General features: G+C 35.3%; 1 long non-coding RNA gene across 3 annotated transcripts in view; it reads left to right on the forward strand.

The window, feature by feature from the left end:
* The window catches only part of LOC116422206, a 109,790-nt gene extending 103,600 nt beyond the window's left edge, over positions 1–6,190 (forward strand). For all 3 annotated transcript variants that reach the window (XR_004232759.1, XR_004232761.1, XR_004232760.1), the window contains one exon: positions 5,989–6,190. This is a non-coding gene — a long non-coding RNA (uncharacterized LOC116422206). The remainder of the gene's footprint in view (positions 1–5,988) is intronic.
* The last annotated feature ends 14,041 nt before the right edge of the window (positions 6,191–20,231 follow it).

Consider the following 20,231-nt stretch of genomic DNA (forward strand, 5'->3'; position numbering starts at 1 on the left):
ATGTTTAAGGCAGATTAATCTCCTGTCTCCATGACCAAATTCTGTCCACTATGGTGCCATCTTGATGTCTCCTAATTTGTTTGGGCAATCTCGTTCTATCGTAGCAAGAGTTGGAGAGGAGAAATTCCTGTGGTCCAGGCAACTCATTAAGGAATGAAGAACACTGTGCTGGAATTCAGCACATCATTGGAATCACAATTGGGTCACCAATATGAATTAAGTAAATCTGAAAGGAGAGGTATTAGAGAGTAAGCCTTTAAGTGTCTATGAAAAATAAGGAGTATTCTAATTTCATCTAGATTAGTAAATTGGGACTGGATTAAAGTGCAACAGATATTGAAAGAGTGTCCCGGGAAGCTGTTATCTTGAGGAAACCCAGAGAGCGACAGTTTGTTACCAATATGAAGTAGGAACAGGAGGAGGAAACAATCTCCAGAGTGGAACATTGAGAGGGTTCAGCTGAGGGGGATGGGAGTAAAGGATGGAGAAGGCAGTTTGAACAAAGGTAGCTAATGATTCAAAAACAATGTGAAGGGAAAAGTATGGCAGAGTTTGACAAAATGTATGTTAATCTGTATTGGATTACCTGCCATCTAGGGGAGAGGTTGGGGAGAAGGAGGGGAAAATTTGAAACAAAAGATATTGCAAGGGTCAGTGTTGAAAAATTATTCATGTAAAGGTTTTGTAAATAAAAAAAAACTTTAATAAAAGAAAGAAAAAAAGAAAGAAAGACAGAAAGGCAGGAGGAAAGGAAGGAAGAAAAATAAAAATAAATGGCATCAAGCAACCAAAAAAAAAAAAGATGAATGTTAATGAATATTGAGTTTGAGTAGATTGTCATTGTTCATAAAAGCACAGTCTCAGAATGTTGTGGCCCAGGGCCTTAGAAATATACGTGGATTTGGCTCTCACCACTTTGCATCTGCTACTCTGGCTGGTTTCAGTTTCCAGAAGAAAATATCTCCTGATGTTGCCCTCTCCCTCCCCACACCCAACACTCTCCTGCCTCCTTTTGTCTTCCCTTTTGGATTGTAAATCTCTTGAGGGCAGGGAACGTCTTTTTATTCATTGAATCTCCTTTACTTAGCATGTTCCCTAGGCAGCTGTAGGTATGTAATTAATGTTTATTTGATTGGATTAGATCAATTGGAAAGGAGGTGGGGGGTAGATTAGTTCAGTGGGCCATAAAACCAAACACCATAACAGATAATACCATTCACCCGGTAAAAATCAGCCTGAATTGTAGGTATAAGAATTCTCCTTCTTTATCTAATACTTTACAGCAAAAATTAAGTCACGCTTTATGACTGAGCCAGCATTTCCTAAACTGCTCTTAGTGAATTAGTGGTATTGTGATGCTCTCGTGACATGGCCACTAAAACTTCCCAAAATCCTGGGACCAAAACAAAACACAGTAAGAATCAACCAGCTCCTTTTGTCCTAAAAAGGAAAAATAGAAGAGAAAAAAAAACTGGCTTTATTTCTGAAAAAGTTACTTTTCTGTGTAGTGCAAGTCCAAAGCCAATGGAGTTGGTCATAGCAAAGGAAGCCAACTTCCTTCATGTTTTTTCTCCTTCCAGATTCTTTCTGGCACCATGAGAAGTTACATAATTTTTTTTAAAGTTGCAATGTGCTCCTCACCCCCAAATTATTCATATCTCTACACTTGGCAGGTAGTATGTATACATATCCCAGAAGGGGTCTGGAGATAATGATGAATCAGCAAAAACAGCTCCAAATTGAAACATTCAAAGAGCCACTGTATTTCCCTTGTTCTGGGATGTTTTGAAATAAACATTGGCAGTGTTTATTTAAAAAGGTTGGGGATTTTTTCACATGTCAGCAGCAGGGCTGGGCTTGAAACAGATGAGGCTGCATGTTTTTTTGTTTTTTTTTTCTGGATGATTCAAAACTATAAACCTTGAAAATTACCCAATTAAGAAGATACACAACAATAAACTTGAACCAAAACTTCAATAATATCCCTGGTCTAAATTGAGAAATTCTTCCTAGATAAGGCTAGAGATAATCTCTCCTTTTAAAAGAAGGTGAGCCATTGTATACTCATCTGAGGGTTGGTTTTTTTTTTTTTTTTTATTGTACATTTTTAGTTTATATTGGTGAAAACAAAACAAAACAAAACAGTGGATTTGGGTGTCCTGAAAAAGATGGATTTGAATCCAATCCCTGATACTAGCTATGAGACCTTGGACAAGTCCCATCTTTTCTGAGTCTTACTTTACTCATCTGTACATGAGGATCACATGAGGTAATCTATAAATGAATGAATGAGATAACAGTTATTAAGTAATTATTTTATGCAAGGTACCATATTAAATTCAGTGTATATAAATTCAAGCAAATGACCTGGCTCTCAAAAAACTTATATTCTAATGGGAAATACAAACAAATACAATGAAAAGATATAATGGGCAGGGTAGAAGGAAATTCCAGAGATGATAAATGGAGTCATAAGCAGTTAATTGAGATATTCTTCTAAAAGCAAGGATAATACTAACTTAAGGGCATCTGGGTAGCACAGCTTGCATCACAGGGTTTGGAATCAGGAAGACCTAAGCTCAATCCAGCTTCAGACATTTTCTAGCTATGTGACCTTGGTTAAATCATTTAATCCTGTTTGTCTCAGTTTCTTCTTTAGTAAAATGAACTGGAGAAGGAAATGACAAGTATCTTTGTCAAGAAATCACCAAATGTGGTCATAAAGACACAGACGTGACTGAAATGACTGAAGAATAACAATAGCAATAATTTTAATTTAACATGATAATTTAAGATGGGCTGTAAGCTCCACTTCTATAGGGTTACTGACACCATCTTTGGGACAACTACAGCAGCAAACAGGATGCCAGGGATATGGTCGTTATCCTAGTTCTATATGCTTTTGATTTTTTTTTTTTTGTTAAGTCCCTATATTTCAAAATCTTTACATACCATATAGCTTGAAGATTTTGAGTATTTGCCCTTAATACTCATTAATATTATGCCCTTAAATAATTAAATTTATTAATTTAAATTATGCTCTAAAATGCTTTTATATGAATGTTAAATCTGAAAGATTGTGGATCACAGTTTAGTTTGTGATAATGATCCTGTCCTACTACAACTTCTTGGTTGAATTCTTGAAGATATTTTCAAGTCATCATTTGTAGTATGGGGAATTGTCATCCGTTAATTGAAACTTTTGATATATAATGCTAATCCTGGGGTAAAGTCTTACATTTTTGGCAAATGCTATATTTTTGTAAGCTAAAGTAATGTGTCACATAGCTTGGATTTTTTTTTTTTTTTTGCATAAAATGCATAGGTCACTAAGTATAATATCAGAAATTTCTAGTAATGAGGACCCAGTCATCCTCAATTTCTATCAATCTCTCTACTATTCAAGAATAACAGTAGTAAGCTTAGATGATGATGATTATTTTTTTTTTCTTTTTAAGATAAGAAGGTGGTATTGTGAGCAGATGATTCATGGAATCAAGAAGCCATGTTCACATCCTCAATCAGTTATTTATTAGCTATGTGTCCCTGGGCAAATAAACTCTCAGCTTCAGTTTCCTCATCAAGGGTGTAGCACTAACCTCACAAGATTAGTGTAGTAGTGTAGTGTAAAGGATCAAATGAGATAACCTGTATAAAGAGCTTTGACAATTTTAAAGTGCTATATAAATGTAAACTATTGTTATTACTACCACCACCCCCACCCCCACTACTACTACTACTACTACTACTACTACTACTACTACTACTACTGTAAGCTGTTGGACTGAAGGGAGGGCATTTCTAAATTAATAATTCATTTCAACAGATGCCCATTATGTACCAGACTCTGGGATGTTATGCATCAGAGGTTCACCAGACCAAAAAATAAAATATTTTTTTTTCCTTTAGAAACTTCCATTTGGATTTGAGTGAGATGGGCTTTTTTGGCTGTAGATACTATCAGGAACAGTTTTTAAACAAAGATATCAGCGCTGTCAGCAATGACGTCTTCTCACCCATCCACCTCTCATCTAATTGAGAGATTTTCTCTTGGTTTCCCTTCTTGACATTCTCCAGGCAGATGGCCCAGAGGCACATTGGGAAAAATACTGGATTTGGACCATGAAGAGCTGGATTTTGTCATTTTCTGTCTGAATCTCATATTTATTCTCATATTTATAAATATTCTCATATTTAATTTTAGAAGATTGACCTCAATGACCTCTAAGACCTCCAAGATCAATAGTCTTATAAAAGGAGACTCAAGTTACTTGGGAAATAATGAGGGATTCTGTTAACAACAATTGTTCTCTAATTGAAAGATAATTTCAGAAGACTCAAGTTTCAGAACTCAATATTCATCTTATCTAACGAATACCTGAAATCATGTTCTATTTGGTTGTCTTTGGTTGACTGGCCCATGGATGATTCACTGACTATATTAGATTTGAGCAAATGAATGACATTTCCCTGAACTTTTAAATCTGAATGAGGAAAAAATGAGTCAGAGCAATTTATGTATAATTGGAAGCCCTGAATATGAAGCTGGGTCTTGAGTCTTTAGGAGATTCAGACCTTTATGGGTCACAACTGGATGGTAACATACCCCATTAGTGAGAGATAAGAGTTAGTAATAGAAAGAGGCTTGCTTTGCACTATTCCCTAAATGAATAATTGACCCAGTGTCAGTAAATTTGGTTTCATGCACTGCTCTAAGATAATCCTAATTTTGTGATCTTGGGTTAAGTCATTACTACAAAGATATTTTTATATGCCTTATTTAGCTTTTAGAAACAACTATGTAGATGTTAGATAGAGTTCCAAGACCAGAGTGAGGAAGTCCCAACCCAGTCTCAGATACCTACTACCTATATCACTTAACCTCTTCTTACCTTGGTTTCCTCAGTTCCCAAATGGGGATAATAATACTATATACTTTCCAGGGTTGTTATGAGAAACATGAGATATTGGTAAAGTGCTTTAATTAGTATCTGGACAATAATAGGTGCTTAATAAATGCTTCTTCCTTTCCTATTCCCTAGGATACAGATGATGTCAAATATGATTTTCAAGTACCACAGCCTTCCTTGCAACTTTGGCATAAGATTTTTGACATAGTAACAGAGAGAGTTATTGCATGTACCACTGAGGGCCTTTGATTTCACACATTTGGGACCAAACAGGGTCTCTCTTACCAGTTTAGCACTTGGTCACTATAACATTAACTTGCCAGTATCATACAGTTTAGAAATAGATAAATATGTCACCTATCAGTCTCAATTTACAGGTGGAAAAACCGATGCTTGTAGAGATGGTGATTTACCCAATATAACATTACCAGTTTATGTCAGAAGTAGAGCTCAGTACCAGTTTCTGATTCTAAATCCAAAGTTCTTTCTACTGCCTCAATTGCAAAGCTCTTTAAATTGGTGTGGAAGAGATTTGGGGGTAAAATTATCTTTGGATGGAAATGGCTCTGCTGACAAGTAGAAAGCAATAATTTAAAGGACTCGAATGATGGTGGAGGTAGGTGATGTGCATACAGAAATTTCATCTATGACTGCAGCAAAATGAATATTTTGAAAGGAAACATATCCAGTCTGCCCTTATCTTTGGCATTCACTGCCAAGGTAGAAAGATTAGTTGGATGAAGGGAATGATACAGTCATTGTGCGAGGGAACTGTCTACTCCTTCCCTAACTGTGGCATGTTGTATATTCCAAAAGTCAGTCATGACATTCATAATTACTGCCTTGCATTGAATCTGTTGCTTGTGAATTTGTGGCTGCCATATTCATTCATTCATTCATTCGTTTACTCATTCATTTTTATTTATTTATTTGTGCATGAATTTATTTCCATTTATCTATCCATTCATTCATTTGTTTATACATTCATTTACTTATTAATATACTTTCTAATCTACCCATTTATTTATTGATCTATTTTCACTTCATTCATTTGTCCATTTATTTATTTTTTATTTAGCTTCAAGAGGCATTTTGGAATGGTGGACAGCCTTGGAGTCAGGAAAATCAAAGCTCAAGATTCATCTCTGAAACATAGTGAAGATTATCTTCAAAGAAGTTTACAAACATTGTTCAAATCCTCATTATATACTCCCATAGCCAAAACTGGAGTTAAACCTTCTGTCCATATCTTTGTACAACAAATAAAAATAAAAATGAATTAGCATTTATACATGTTTTAAGGTTTGTGAAATATTAAAAATATATTATCTCATATGATATTCACAATAATCCTGTGAAAATAAGTGTTATTATTAGATCTATTTTACAGATGAGAAAATTCATTCTTGGATAGGTTGAGTAACTTGCCCAAAGGTATACAATTAATTTCTGAATCCAGGTCAGCTCTGTATCCAAGTCCAGCAACCCAGCTGTCATCAGTAAACATTTGTCAGTGTTTGGAATTATACATCAAGAGATATGTTAACATAAATGCGTCCCTCCACCTACACATATTTCTATTATTAAATTCCATGAAATCTTCTGGATAACCAGGTCAAAAAATGAAACTGGTCTTTATTTCTTGCTTCCTTTGGTGTAATAAACTAATCACATCCTGTGTTCTCTTTCTAGAAGTGGCTCAGCACAGAATAATCTCTACAGGCAAATTTTTCCCCATCCCCCTACTCTCAATGTTCTGTTTTGCCTCAGATTAAAGAGGCAGAATGGTATGAAAGATCAAAATTTAAACCCCAAGTCAAATAATTATGCACTCTAGTGAGCATGAGATCTTGAAACCTTTCTCTTGTCTTGCTTACAAGCCACGTTAGTTCTCTTTGTCTCAAATTCCTCATCTGTAAAATGATTTTAGCACAGTACTGATTAGATTAGAATGTAAGCTCCTTGAAAGTGTTTCATATATATTAAGCAATTAATGAATAATTCATTCATTCATTGTGAATTATGTGATTTTTATCATCATTTGTTTTCTTTCCCTCGATTTATTTATTTGTACAAAAAAGGTTTTGAATTTTATGATTTCCAAGAGCCAGCTTCTAAATGTAGGATTTATGAAAATATATTTATTTTACTATATATGCACTATATATGCATATATACAAACATACATAAATACATACAGATAGATAGGTAGATAGATAGAATCCTCACAAGAGAGTTTAAACTACTTGAAAGGTGGGATATTTTGTTTTGACCTTTCTTACTCCAACATTTAGCATAGTGTCTTTTTTAATGAGTCGACTATTAATAAATGATTGTCAAATTGAATTGAATTATACTGGGAGTTAGGATAAGTTAACATGTTTCCAAAAAAATAAACTTAAAGAAATGCCAATTTCACTTAACTTTAGAGTCTAAATGTTAGAAGTAACATCAGAGCATATTTCTCACTACTGGAATCCATCCTACATATTGTTGCCAAAGTCATTTTTCTTAAGTGTTGATATGACCATATCCAATCAATTCTTTATTGTGATTCTTTATTGTCTCTAAGAAAAAAAAAACTGCTTTATAAATCTCCAAACAATCTATTTTTTTTCAGCTTCACTTGTCCCTACTCATTTCTCTATTGTCTATAGTCAAGCCAAATACATCTTTTTATTTCTCATATATAACTCCATCTTCCATCTTTATACGGGCTATTTTCCAAAACTGGAATGTCTTCATGCCTGATCTTTACCTCAGAAAGTCTGTTTTCATTTAAAATACAGCTTAGATACCATTTTTTATATTAAGTCTTTTCTCATTCCCTTCAATCTCTTGTGCCCTCTCTCCAAGGTCCTTCAAGATGTTTATTTAACTTCTTTACATTTATTTATAATTGTTAACTCTATATTTATACTATGTATCCTCATATATATACTTATTTCACCCATAATTATGTAAACTCTGTATAAGCAGGGATTGATTCATTTTCTGTACTTTTATCCACTTAGCAGTGTGCTTCTTGACTGATTGATTAGTCTAAGTCAGTCTGTATATGAGCAAGAATCCTCTTTACACAAACCTTGGAGCATGTTGTCAGATAGTCTTTGGTAGGAGTCGTTTAGGGAGAGGAACCCTCTAGCTTTCATGCAGCCAGATTTACTTGAAGGTGGATTTAACTGTCAAAAAGCCTTTTCCCCCTAAGCTCAAGCTCAAATCGTCCTCCATGCAACTTTCCATCATGATTCCTCAGTCTATCCTCTTGGACTAAACAGAACAACTTAATTTCTCTTCCTTGTGATAAAACTTTAGATCTTGGAAAGCAAATTTTTTGTCTCTCCCAATTCTTTTTTTCTTTAATATGAACATTTCCAGTTCCTTCAACCTGCTCTTCCATGATTTGATCTCAAGTCCCTATATTACGCTCATTACCCTCTGGAATTTAGCTTGCCTGTGTCTTACTTTAAAAAATGGTGCCCAAAACTTAGCCCAATACTCCACATAATACTCTGATATGATCCATCCACATCCTAATAAAGTAAAATCATCATTTCCTAGTCCACAACATGATGCATTTCTTAATGCAGTGTTAGCTACTGTGGCTGCACTGTTAACTTATTCTAAATTTGCGGTCTACTAAAACCTCCAGATCCCCTGTTAGATGAACTATTATCTTCATTATATATCCCCTGTATTGTATTTCTGAAGTTAATGTTTGGAACTTAGTCAAGAGATTTTATGGTTATTCAATTTTTCTTCGGTCCTACTCATTATTCTGGTTTATTCCTATGGGCACTTTGAATTCTGCCAAAAGAGGTGGCAGGTGATAGCAAGATATTTCTTTCTTCTTCCATGCTGGTACTCTGGATAGTAGTATCCAGTGGCAAGATCTCCTACAACTGGAGATTACACGTACTTTTACCTTGGATATGGAGAGCAAAATATTGTGAACTTAAATTCAGTGGTAAATTCCAAATTTACATTTTTGAGCATGTAACAGGGATATGAAAACTAAGTGACATCTTGCAATCTTGCAAGGAACATTTCCCTCTCTACCCAGAGGGTGATTTAGGATTATTGAGATTTTTTAATGAGTTTAAAGTTATTAAGAGACGCAGACTTCAAGGGACAAATTAAGGAAAAGAGGCCCAAACCCTTCAAAATAAAGCCAAAAAGAAGAAATAGCACCGAAACAATAGTTGAAAGGAGAAAAAAAAATAGAGTTGAGCTGTGGTCAAGAAAGGACATTGACCCCTCTAGCCATCTTGGAGCAAATGTAGTCACTAATTGTTCCCTCCTCTTCGAGAACTGAGGGTAATTGTAAGAAAATGTCTGCTCTTTTCCCAAATTCAGCTTTTGATCCCTGCCCATTAACACTATAATAACATGACATTATAACATATTCCACTCATTTTTTGGAGTTTTTGTTTCAGTTATGAGGCTAACGATTAGTTGAAATTAAATATACATTCACATTAGAGTAAGAGCCAAACCTCTTTTGATTATTTAGAATTTTCCTAACTGGGCACTTTACATTCAAATTGAAAGCATTTTCTACTTTTAAAAATTTTCTTAAAACATCTGTCTAGGTCTTTTCTTGGCTCTAGTGACTTTAGACTTCACATTTTGCTTATTTGTGCATTTTCTGCAAACCTATATTCCCAATAGAATATAATTTCCTTGAGAGCATAGAATATAATGAAGCTTTCTCTTTTATGGACTAGACCATATCTGTCATTTCAATGATATCAGGAATTTCCAATTAATAAACTTCCTTGATCAATCCATAGTAACATCTGCTTTGTAACTTAGAATTTTCCAGAACTGTTTAGAGACTATGAGAAATCAAATGAGTTGTTCAGGATCCTATAGCCCATATGCGTCAGCAGCAAGAATTAATTCTATATCTTCCTGACCAAAAGTATCTTTCCATCTGCTCCACCACAATACTTATTCAGTGGGCCCTTAAATGATCATCAAGTTGAATTGAATTGACATTTTCAAAGTTACACTGAGTAGCTTGGTGTTGTGAGAACCTATCCCGTCAGCTCTAAGGATGTCATCATCCAACTTCCATCCTGAAATCAATGTTTTTTGCCATCTTATTTTATTTTCTAGAAATGTCTCTATTCAGTAGTCTGTTGATCTGACTAATGGGGTAAATACTTTTATGAATCACAGAAGGGACATAAACCTGCTTTTCACTCTAATTCCTGTGTATCGGAAGGCAGCTGAAATCAAAAGGGAAAAACAAAAGGTGAAATCCATGACCAAATCACTAAAAAAATCCTTTCTAAACAAAGTTTTATTAAAAACTAACCATGGAAAATAACTTGGACATAACTAACTAGGAGATCCCCGTGAGTGAGAGCAAGTTAAGTTTAACATTTGAGGAAATTGTCTTCTGGATAATCATAAATAGGATGTGTAGATTTAAAGGAGAAAGCCCTTTCACAATCAAGCCCTTATGCTAAGTAGTTTATCCAAAGCATTTTGGCAAGGGGACCTAAAAAAAAAAAAAAAAAAAAAAAAAAAAAAAAAGATCAGTCTTTTACAGCTGGCCCAATAAACAAGTTTAATCCAAGATTCCTACTCTTATTGAAAAAGTCATAAATAAAGAGCTAGAAAAGGCTTCAGAGGCCATACAGTCCAAACCCTTATTAATCAATTTGTTTAAATTTAATTGATGCTTTTTTCTCATTTTTTTCTATGAGAGTATTTTTTCCACCCAAGCCCAACCTATCCAGTGAGTCTTATAATAATATCTTGTTTATTCTTCATTTTTTAAGAGAACCAATGACATTAAAGGGAAATATCTTGGGTTGTATGTGAATTGGATATAAATGAGGCAGCAGAACTCAAAGTCATCAGCATCACTCTTTCCTTCAATTAAGACAATGGGTGCTGCCCTAGGATGTAGTGGATGACCGACTGTGGTGTTTTCAATGTCTGACCAAGCTCTAAGCACTCCACACTTGTTTCAGTTGCTTTCATGGCTGTTGGAACAAATTATTCTCATCTGCTTATTCTCCTGGAAGAAGTGTTCACATGCTTGAGATACATATCCCACCAACTCACCAATGAGTTTGAATTGGCTGCCCTTAACCCAATTTAGCCCATCTGACAAGCTGGTTAACCAGTTATATGGCTGCTGAGCAGGCTGCAATTTTTTGGAGTCATTCAAAAGTGTATACCAAAGAGGGATGAATAGCCCTGAAAAGAACTTAACAAGCCCTTTTACTAGAAGTGCTAGTCTTCCCCAAACATTCCCAAATATCCCCAAACATTCCCCATTCCCCAAACACATTCTCTGTTTCTATCTCTTACTCTGTCACACCCTTTTTCTGTCTCCATCTGTCTGTCTCTCCACACAGGTATATATGCATTTGTAAAACATACACAATTATATCATATTATAAAAATATATGTTATTTTATATTTATAAATATTACTATACAATTGGATTATATATTATATTATTATAAATTTATAATTATATTACAATTATAAATATATTATTATATAATTGAATATCCATCCACATCTCCAAGAAAATAAGGAAGGAATATTTTTCCAGGACCAAGATTGGTCACTCTAATCAGTCAGTCTGATTATCAAACAGCACTGTATTATGGGAAGGATAGTAGCTCCAGTGGTATAGGATCTCAGTACCAATACTTCCCTTATCTCTTACTACTTTTGACACTGGCAAATAGCATCCTTCCTGGGAATCACTTTCCTCATCTATAAAATAAGAAGGTTGAACTGAATAACCTCTGAGATCCCTTCTGGAGCTATTATCCCTTTTTAAGCATCAACTTTGAGCCAAGCACTATGCTAAATATTAGGGATACAAAAACAGAAAAAATAGAGCTTGTCCTCAAACAGCTTGCATTATGGATAGGTTGCTTTAGAGAGGAAAGACCTCAAATTTGAGGGAGTCTGGGTAAGACCTCCGATACAAGGTAGGGTTTGAGCTGTCTTGAAGGAAATCAGTGATTCTAAAAGGTTCATAAAACCACAGGATTACCAGATTTTCGAATAGCTAAACAATAAATAGTCAAACAAAAATGTCATATTGTAAAATTCTAATATTAAAAAGAAATCTACCTTCTAATGTAGCTGACACTATAACCCTCTGCTTCTAGTTACAAAAGTCTCCTAAAGAGAGAGGGATGCACCATCTTTCAAGGTAGCTCATTGTATTTTTTGGACAGCTCTAATTGTTAAGAATATTTTTTTTCTGAGAGTCCAAATTGACCTTTTTAAAAATTCCACTCTTTATTTCTCCTAGGGAGCTGTGGGGCCCAATCGAAAAAAGTCTAATCCCTACAGTATATCACAGTCTTTCAAATACTCAAACATAGCTCTCTTACCCCTTTTTCTGACTTGAGTCTTTTCTTCCCTGGGACAAAATTACCTAGTTCCTTCAAATGACACTCACATAACATGGATTTATGACCCTTTATTATCCTAGATGCTCTTTTTTGATCACTCTCCCACTCATCCATGTTTTTCTTAGCCTTGTCTGAGAAAAATTATTAGATACAATCTATTTAATATGTGTAGCTCTCAGAGTTTAAATTGGGGTGAGAATCACTGAAATTGGTGCTGATTTTCTAAAATTTGGACTATTTAGTGTGTGTGTGAATATAAGCAGAATACATGTATGTGTGTATGTATATCAATACATATATGTCTGCTCATATACATAAATGTATATGTATATGTGTGTGTATAAATATAAATATATATCCAAGACATTTCCTGGATCAAATGAATAGTTCCTTCCCCCATTCCCAGTGGAAACTTGGCACTTTAATAAGGTAGAAAAAATTCATTCTCTCAGCCCTATTATTCTGGGTGGTGATCAGCATTTTTAACATCAGCCTGGTTACCATACAAATCATACTTGAAATAAGATTTAACTTGATTCCACAGCAACTCATTTTAGCATTTCTCTCACTGAATGCAAAAATTCTAAGAAAAATGGGGCTAAAAACAGATCTCATTTTTTTTCAGAGACATATTTTTGTTTCATGGTTCTCCTCGATTAGATCTTTTGATCTGAACTCCTTCCCCCTCCCCTGCATCCTTCTTTCTTGTTTACTCCGGGAATCCAAACTTGACCTTGACTCGAAGGTCAAAGCTTTTTCAGACTGTGCAGTCAGCAGAGAGTAGAGAAAAAAATCAATGTGAAACATATTAGAGAAGCATCAGAGTGAGAGTTGAAGTGCTGGGAAGTCAGACTGGAATTGGAAACAAGTGAGGTCATACTTGAAGTAAGAAGATCCTGCATGGAGATTGGGCTGGGGGGAGGGCTAAATGACTTTTTTTCTGGTTTCATTTCTTTTCCTGAAAGGTCTGTGGGTTCTTATTATGACAGCTTAAAGTCTGAGCCCTTCAATTGACCATTTGAGGGATAATGAATCAATTTGTACTTGAAAATAGAAATGAGATTTGGCTTTTCAGAAATTTTGACATGATCATTCTCTTTTATTTTTTATTATATTTTCCTTGTCAGTAGAGAGATGTTTGAAAGAAATATCATTTATAGCTGCTGAACCAAATGGTAGATTCAGCACTGTAACTAGGGCTGGGTGAGTGGAACTCTGTTTCAGGGCACCAACACAGTATATATTATTTTTCTCACATCGTGTTATAAGTTCACAAATTACTTGAGTCTTTTGTCAGCATATGCAGTAATTGACCCCACTCAGATTCTAATTATAATTCTTATAAAATCTTTTTTTTCTGATACTAATCCTAAATTTGCTTTAAAAAAATTCCATTTTTTCCTGATTCTGCCCTATTGAGGCAAGCAGAACTGTGATAGCATGGAATTAGAGATGCAAAAGGAGGCAGCACAGTGCTTTGGAAAGAAAATTGATTCTGGAAGCATAAGAATGGGGTTCAGACCTTCACTGATGCTTCCCTCTTATCTCTGGGAATTCCAGGCAAATCACTTTGGACATCATTTTACTCATATGTAAAATAAGAGATTTGGACCAGATTGTCTCTACTGTTTAGCACAGGTCTAAACTATGATCCTAATTATCACCCAGTCACCACACAATAACCCTTATGAGATAAATCACCATGTTGCTCTAAGTCCTCCTTTCTTTACACTGAACATCTCAAGATTATATCTTGGAGGGAGCCATGGAGTTCTAATGCTGTAATTAATACTAAATATTGAAAAGGCAATTATATCAGCCTCAGAAGCAAACCTGACTTTAGTTGAGCAAGCACATGTGTTTATAATAAAACAATATCATACTAGACAGAATCACAGACTCAAGATGGACAAAACAAAGCTCTCTTCATAGCCTTTTCTAGAATTCTGTACAAAATTAATAATGAGGCAGGAAAACATTAGATCAGTGAAGGCAATTTCACAGATTGCCATCCATCCCACTTTCTCCTTATTTATCTTTGGAAGACAACAACTAATTAGAGAAGGGGGAAAAGGGAAATCTTGGGTTTTCATAGGTGCCAAAATAATGGTAGCTTGGCAGCAGTAGAATATTTTAACCTTTCCAATATGGGCTGTGAGCGTAAACTGCCTAGGATGATTAAAGATTGGCATTTTTATCAATGGTTTACAAATAGTGTTTGTGTAATTAATGATTATATTTTGACCAGAATAATAAGTGCCATTTACTTAGTGCTTTTTAATTCACTCAGGTGTGTGATGAATCATGCCTTCTGACTTCTACATCAAGCACTATTATTAAGATCATAGACTTAGAACTGGAAGGGATTTTAGACATCCTCTAATCCAAATTTTTTATTTTATATATTAGTAAACCCAGGTCCAGAGAGGTGTGATGATTTTCCATGTGTCACATATATAATAAGGAACAAAGTCTGTGTTATAAGATCATAGATTTAGAACTGAAAGGCATCTGGGTAACCATTAAACAAGATTCCCTCGTTTTGTAAAGAAAGAACTGAGACCAAGGAGAGGTCCCATAGGTAAGAAATAAAAAACTAAGATTCCAAATCCAGTACCCTTGACACTAAGTGACTTTTCCTCAATTTGTCATCCCAGTTGTACAGAAGAAGATACTGAAACTGTTGGGTTAAGTGAATTGCCTAAAGTCACACAGATAATAGGAAATAGCAGAGCTAGGGTTTAAATCCAGCTCTTCTCAGTCAAGTATTGTACTCTTTTCACTGCATCAAACAGTGTAATTCATTGTCCAGGAAGTCAAATAAGTCAGTAACTAATGGTTCCATGTCAGATTGTTGGAGAGGGCAAATTGAATGAATACTGCATATGGTGTACACAGAAGAATCATATGGTTATATAAGTTTCTAGAAGTAAATATCATTGACTACTTTATCAAAAAATACAATGTTATTTGAGGCCTATTTTATTAAATTTAACATTTCCCCATATCATCTTATGATAGAATATTTCAAAATATTATGAAAATAATGTGTTAAGTTCTTGCCAATGGAGATTCCACTGAAGAAATTGGGGAGTATGGAAGTGATAGTCATTTTAATGTTGTGAAAGACAATAATGTGAAAGTAGTTGGTTTGTGTTCTTTGGTGAAAGGTTAAAATAAAAGAAATGGCTACAAGTACAAAAAAGAAAATTTAGATTTGACATGAGGAAATTTTTTTTTTTCCTAACCCCTAGTCACATCAATTTAACTAAGGCAACAAGGCACTTGCTAAGTTTTGAGAATACAAATACAAGTAAAAAGACACAGCCCCTATGTTAAAGGGATTTATGTTTTAATGGGGAAAGACAATCCATAAGAGGTTATTATAATGGACATAATCAATCAGTCCACATATAATGTGCCAGGTACTGTGCTAAATCCTGGGGTTGCAAATCCAAGTAAAAAGATAAACAGTTCCTATATTTAAGTATATATATTCTAATTGGGTATGGTTATACACAAAGGGAGCTGAAAAAAACTTGAGTGGGGCATTGAAGAAGGTCAAGTCTATTCCAAGAGGTATGGAGGGGTAAACCTGATTGGATAGAATATTTTCCTTAAAATGGAGGTTCTAGAAGGAATCAATCAGTCAGAGAAAAGTACCACATGAGCTGAGTGAATTTTCTGGGTGAAAAAGTGATGCAATTAAGACCAAGGCAAAGGATGTGCTACTTTAGTAGGTATTGGCTGTGGTATGGTGGTACGGTGGAAGTCTGTCTCAACACTCATTGAGTTGTTGTAGGAGGTATTTCTGTTCAAACATGAGTTGATTTAGATGGCCTATAAAGTCCTTTTGAACTCTGAAATCGCCTAAGTACATGATTCACGTGTTGGAAGGGCAGGATCTGAATTCTGGCTCTCACACTTCTTGTCAATATGACTTTGGGTAAATTCAATAGGATCTAATCCAGTCTTATGTGATCCAATCCAATTCAATCCAATGAAGGTTCAAGAGGTATTTATTAACCACCCACTTTGTACTAATACTATGTTGGGCAACAGGGATACAAGGACAAACTGACAAAGGTTTTTTTTCTCCCCCTCAAGAGGCTTACCATTCTATTTTAAAATCTCTGAATCAGTTTACCCTTCTATAAAAAGAATTCAATAGTACCTGACATACTCATATTATATCTATAGTACAATAACAACAGTGAAATTCAAATTTTCAAATATAATTCAAATTTGAAAACAATTATGATCAACAAAATGAAGATCTATGATTCCATATGATATCCATATGATAAAACATATTACCTATCTTCTGACAGCTTTGACTCAGGGTGCATATTAACACGTATATTTTAGATCAGTGTGGTAATTTATTTTGTTTTACTATATGTATTTGTTACAAGGTTTATTTTTTCTTTCTTTTTTTAGAGGTAGGAAAAAGGGAAAAAATGGATTTTGCTCATTAAAAAAATTATATAACAATAATAATGAGTGTTAATTGTTGATTGGGTGTCTTCATCTACATCACAATAGAAACTGATGAAAATGGGAAAAATATTTTTTATTTGGAATTTTAACTATTTCCCCATAAACTGGTGAAAAGATGAGGTTGATATCATTTTTCCTTTGATCACTAAGTGAAAAAAAAAATCCCATTCACTACATCATTCCTTTTTTTCTAATCTCCACTGAAACCAAGTCCAGTTCAAAAGTCAAAAATCCAGGGTATTCCAAGCACAAGGAAACATTGCCTTCTATTTTATGTCAATTGAATTTGAAATAACAGAGGGTTCTCTCTCAGCTAACACTGATTTTCTTTGCTTTTTGAAAATTATTATCAGCCTGAACACTCCAGGCAAGAACTCACTTGGCTTTTTCTAATTTGCAAATTCCATCATTCACTGCCTCTGTGACCCATTCCTCAAATCTCAATTAAATGCGACGACAGTTTATTTGCTGGTAACACACAAAAAGGGCCTGTCCTAACTGAAAGAATTCACTCCATTTCTGCTCATGGACTTGGCAAGTGGGGTCAAAAACATCCATTATGAAAACTGTTTCAATTTGGGAGGTGGCACTAGAGTTAGCTGACTGATTATCAAGTGTACAGGCCTTCCAACATTCATAAGAACCACAGGGAAGCCACGCGTGCAGGGAGACCTATTTATTGTGGCCCAGGAAAAAAGGTGAATTAGAAGTGCTTTTGTTTTTAAAACTATTTTTAAATGTTTATATAACATTTTGATGCTCCCCTAGAGAAAACTGAAAACTGCCTGCTCTTGGAATGCTTCTTAAACTTAAAAAAAATATTTTATGAGTTCTGATTAGAATCTGGGTTGGTTTCATAGATTTGCTAGGAGTCTAAAAAAAAAAAAGATAGATAGTCAGCAGTAGGGGAGTCCAGGAGAAAGGCTGAATTAGAAAAGGAAAGCAGAAAGGGCTTTCTGTAATAGGCAAGATGATAGACCAGAGGAAATGTTCTACTTACAATCAACAGAGACCAGGATTTGAATCCTACTCTGAAGGCATTTATTTAGTTAGTTGATTTAGCCTCTCCTCTTGCCCTTCCATTTTATTGTTTGAATTTGAAAAGTAGCTGTCTTCCTTTATACTGTGTGTGGGTAAGGGAGGTTTATGTAGCACAAAAATGGGAAGTTTACAAAATGGTGTAATATATATAGTAGATTGGCCATGGGAATTCTCTGGTCAACTTCATGCCCTTACAGGGTGCTGAGTCTGTGTTTGGTCTTTGATGCATCATGGTGGAGGGTAGAGCATTGGACTGAGAGTCAAGAAAACCTGCATTCAAATCCTGCCTCAGCCAGGTGAACTGGGTGACCTTTCCCAAGCCTTGATTTCCTTATTTATAAAATGAGGATTTTGACTCAATTCTTCAAATATCCTATCCAGCTTCAAATTTATGAGGTTCATGCCATATAATAAAGTTTGAGAAACATGGTTTCCACATAAATCATCATTTTTTTAATCATGTTAGCATATAATTAATAAAAGGGTCAATGGCACTCTTGAATGCCAAAGACTCCTCATGGAACCTACTCCATGCTTTTATGCTTTTGAAAGATTGGGTGTTCCCGAGGGTGACAATCAACTCAATTAGCAATTAATAAGAAGAATGAATATTATAAGTGGTGGAGTTATTCTAATGAGGGACTGGAGGATAATGATCCCTCAATTTTAGACAAAGAGAATTATCTTCTATCCCAGACTCCCTCGGTCTAGGGCAATCTAGACAAAAGAGGGCACAATTCTGCTAAAACTTAGCTGAATAAGACACAATGGGCAAGATATCACCTTAGAATACATTCTTTGTTAGGTTCTCTTGGAAAAGCAGTATGGAGCAATAACTCCAAGATTTCATCTCTTTGTCTCCCCTGTCCTTCAGATGTGACTTGTATGAAGAGAAAATCCCCCAAATTGAATCAAATTTGTGTAAATCTAGAGCTTGTATTAGGGCACCTGTATGGCACAGTGGATATAATGCTGAAACTAAAGCCAGGAAGAACTGAATTCAAATCAAGTTTCAGACACTAGTGTGACCTTAGGTAATTTGTTTACCCTTGTTTGCCTCAGTTTCCTTATTTGTAAAATAAGCTGGAGAAGGAAATGGCTGGTCATTCCAATATCTTTACCAAGAAAATTCCAAAGGGATTATGAAAACTTGAACATGCCTGAAAAACAACAAAAGAATATGTGCCTGATTTCTATTCTTTTGATACATATAACCACCTTGGGGAGCTCTGTACTGGAAACATCAATCTTCTGATTTTCCAGATGAGGAAACTGAGGCTGGGAGAGGCTATGACTTTTCCATGGTCACATATATAAGGAAGATCTGAATCAAGGTCATTCCTGATTCCCTGCTCCGTCCTCCACTTCTATACCATACTGTCTTTCCATTACAATTTCACAAGCTAGTTTCATCATCTGCTAGCTAAAAATAAGACTAGAAGATCCACTTGACAGCATTGCTTAAGGAAATTCTACATTAATAAAAAAAATGTTTTCAGGCTGAATATGTCACTGAAAGTTGTTCAGTGGGAGATGAGACTGACCTTCCTACTGTAGCTACAGTCAAGTGAAGAAGGATTTCTTTTGTTCAGAAGTGTGGGGGGCTTGCCAGTGAGACTTTGAGGAACCATCTACCACATCCTCAGCACCCCCAGCTCATGATGCTGTCTTTTTTTTGGTGGCAGTATTAGTGCTAGGGGATTTTCCCTTTGCTTTGTCCCTTCTAACTCTCTTGGGATATGCTAGGGAAGAAGATGGCCATTGTTCATAATATTGGGAGTGACCAACTCTCATCCTAGTCTTTGTGCTGCTGGAATAATCAAGTTTGTTTTGGCTGTGGTTGTCCTTCTTCCTTGACTGGAGGCAAGCAAATTTAACATTTTCCTTTTTTACCAGAAAGAAGATAAGGAGGGCTTCCCTTCCTCCATCCCAGCAATTTTCTAAGTAAGATAAAAATGTCTCTGATTTCTGCTGGGATAAGTCTTTTTAAAATCCATTTTTGTGCAGAGGCTAAAAAATGCACCACTCTTCTTGCCAGGGCCTGTGATTACTGGGGGAACCTGTGAGGGAGTACCAAGCTGACATCTGGTAAATATTGCATAGGACTAATTGTATTTTTATGTTCTGTATCAGGCTTTCCTTTTTAGGAAGGCAAGCACTCAGCCTGCTTAAAGTGTCAGCATGACATTGAGAGCCTGAAAGAGGTACAATTGGTACAAGAGGTACAACTTCAGAGTCAGGAAGGACCTTGGAGGTCACCTTATGAAACCCATACCTTCCCTCCCTCCAATGTCCTATACAAGTGATTCCTTTACCTCTACTTGGAGTTCTCCAAAGACTGGAAGGATCCATTGCCTTCCAAGGCAGCCCAATGTAATTT

Source organism: Sarcophilus harrisii, chromosome 3 (assembly GCF_902635505.1).
Source record: "Sarcophilus harrisii chromosome 3, mSarHar1.11, whole genome shotgun sequence".
In the NCBI taxonomy this organism is placed as follows: Eukaryota; Metazoa; Chordata; class Mammalia; order Dasyuromorphia; family Dasyuridae; genus Sarcophilus; species Sarcophilus harrisii.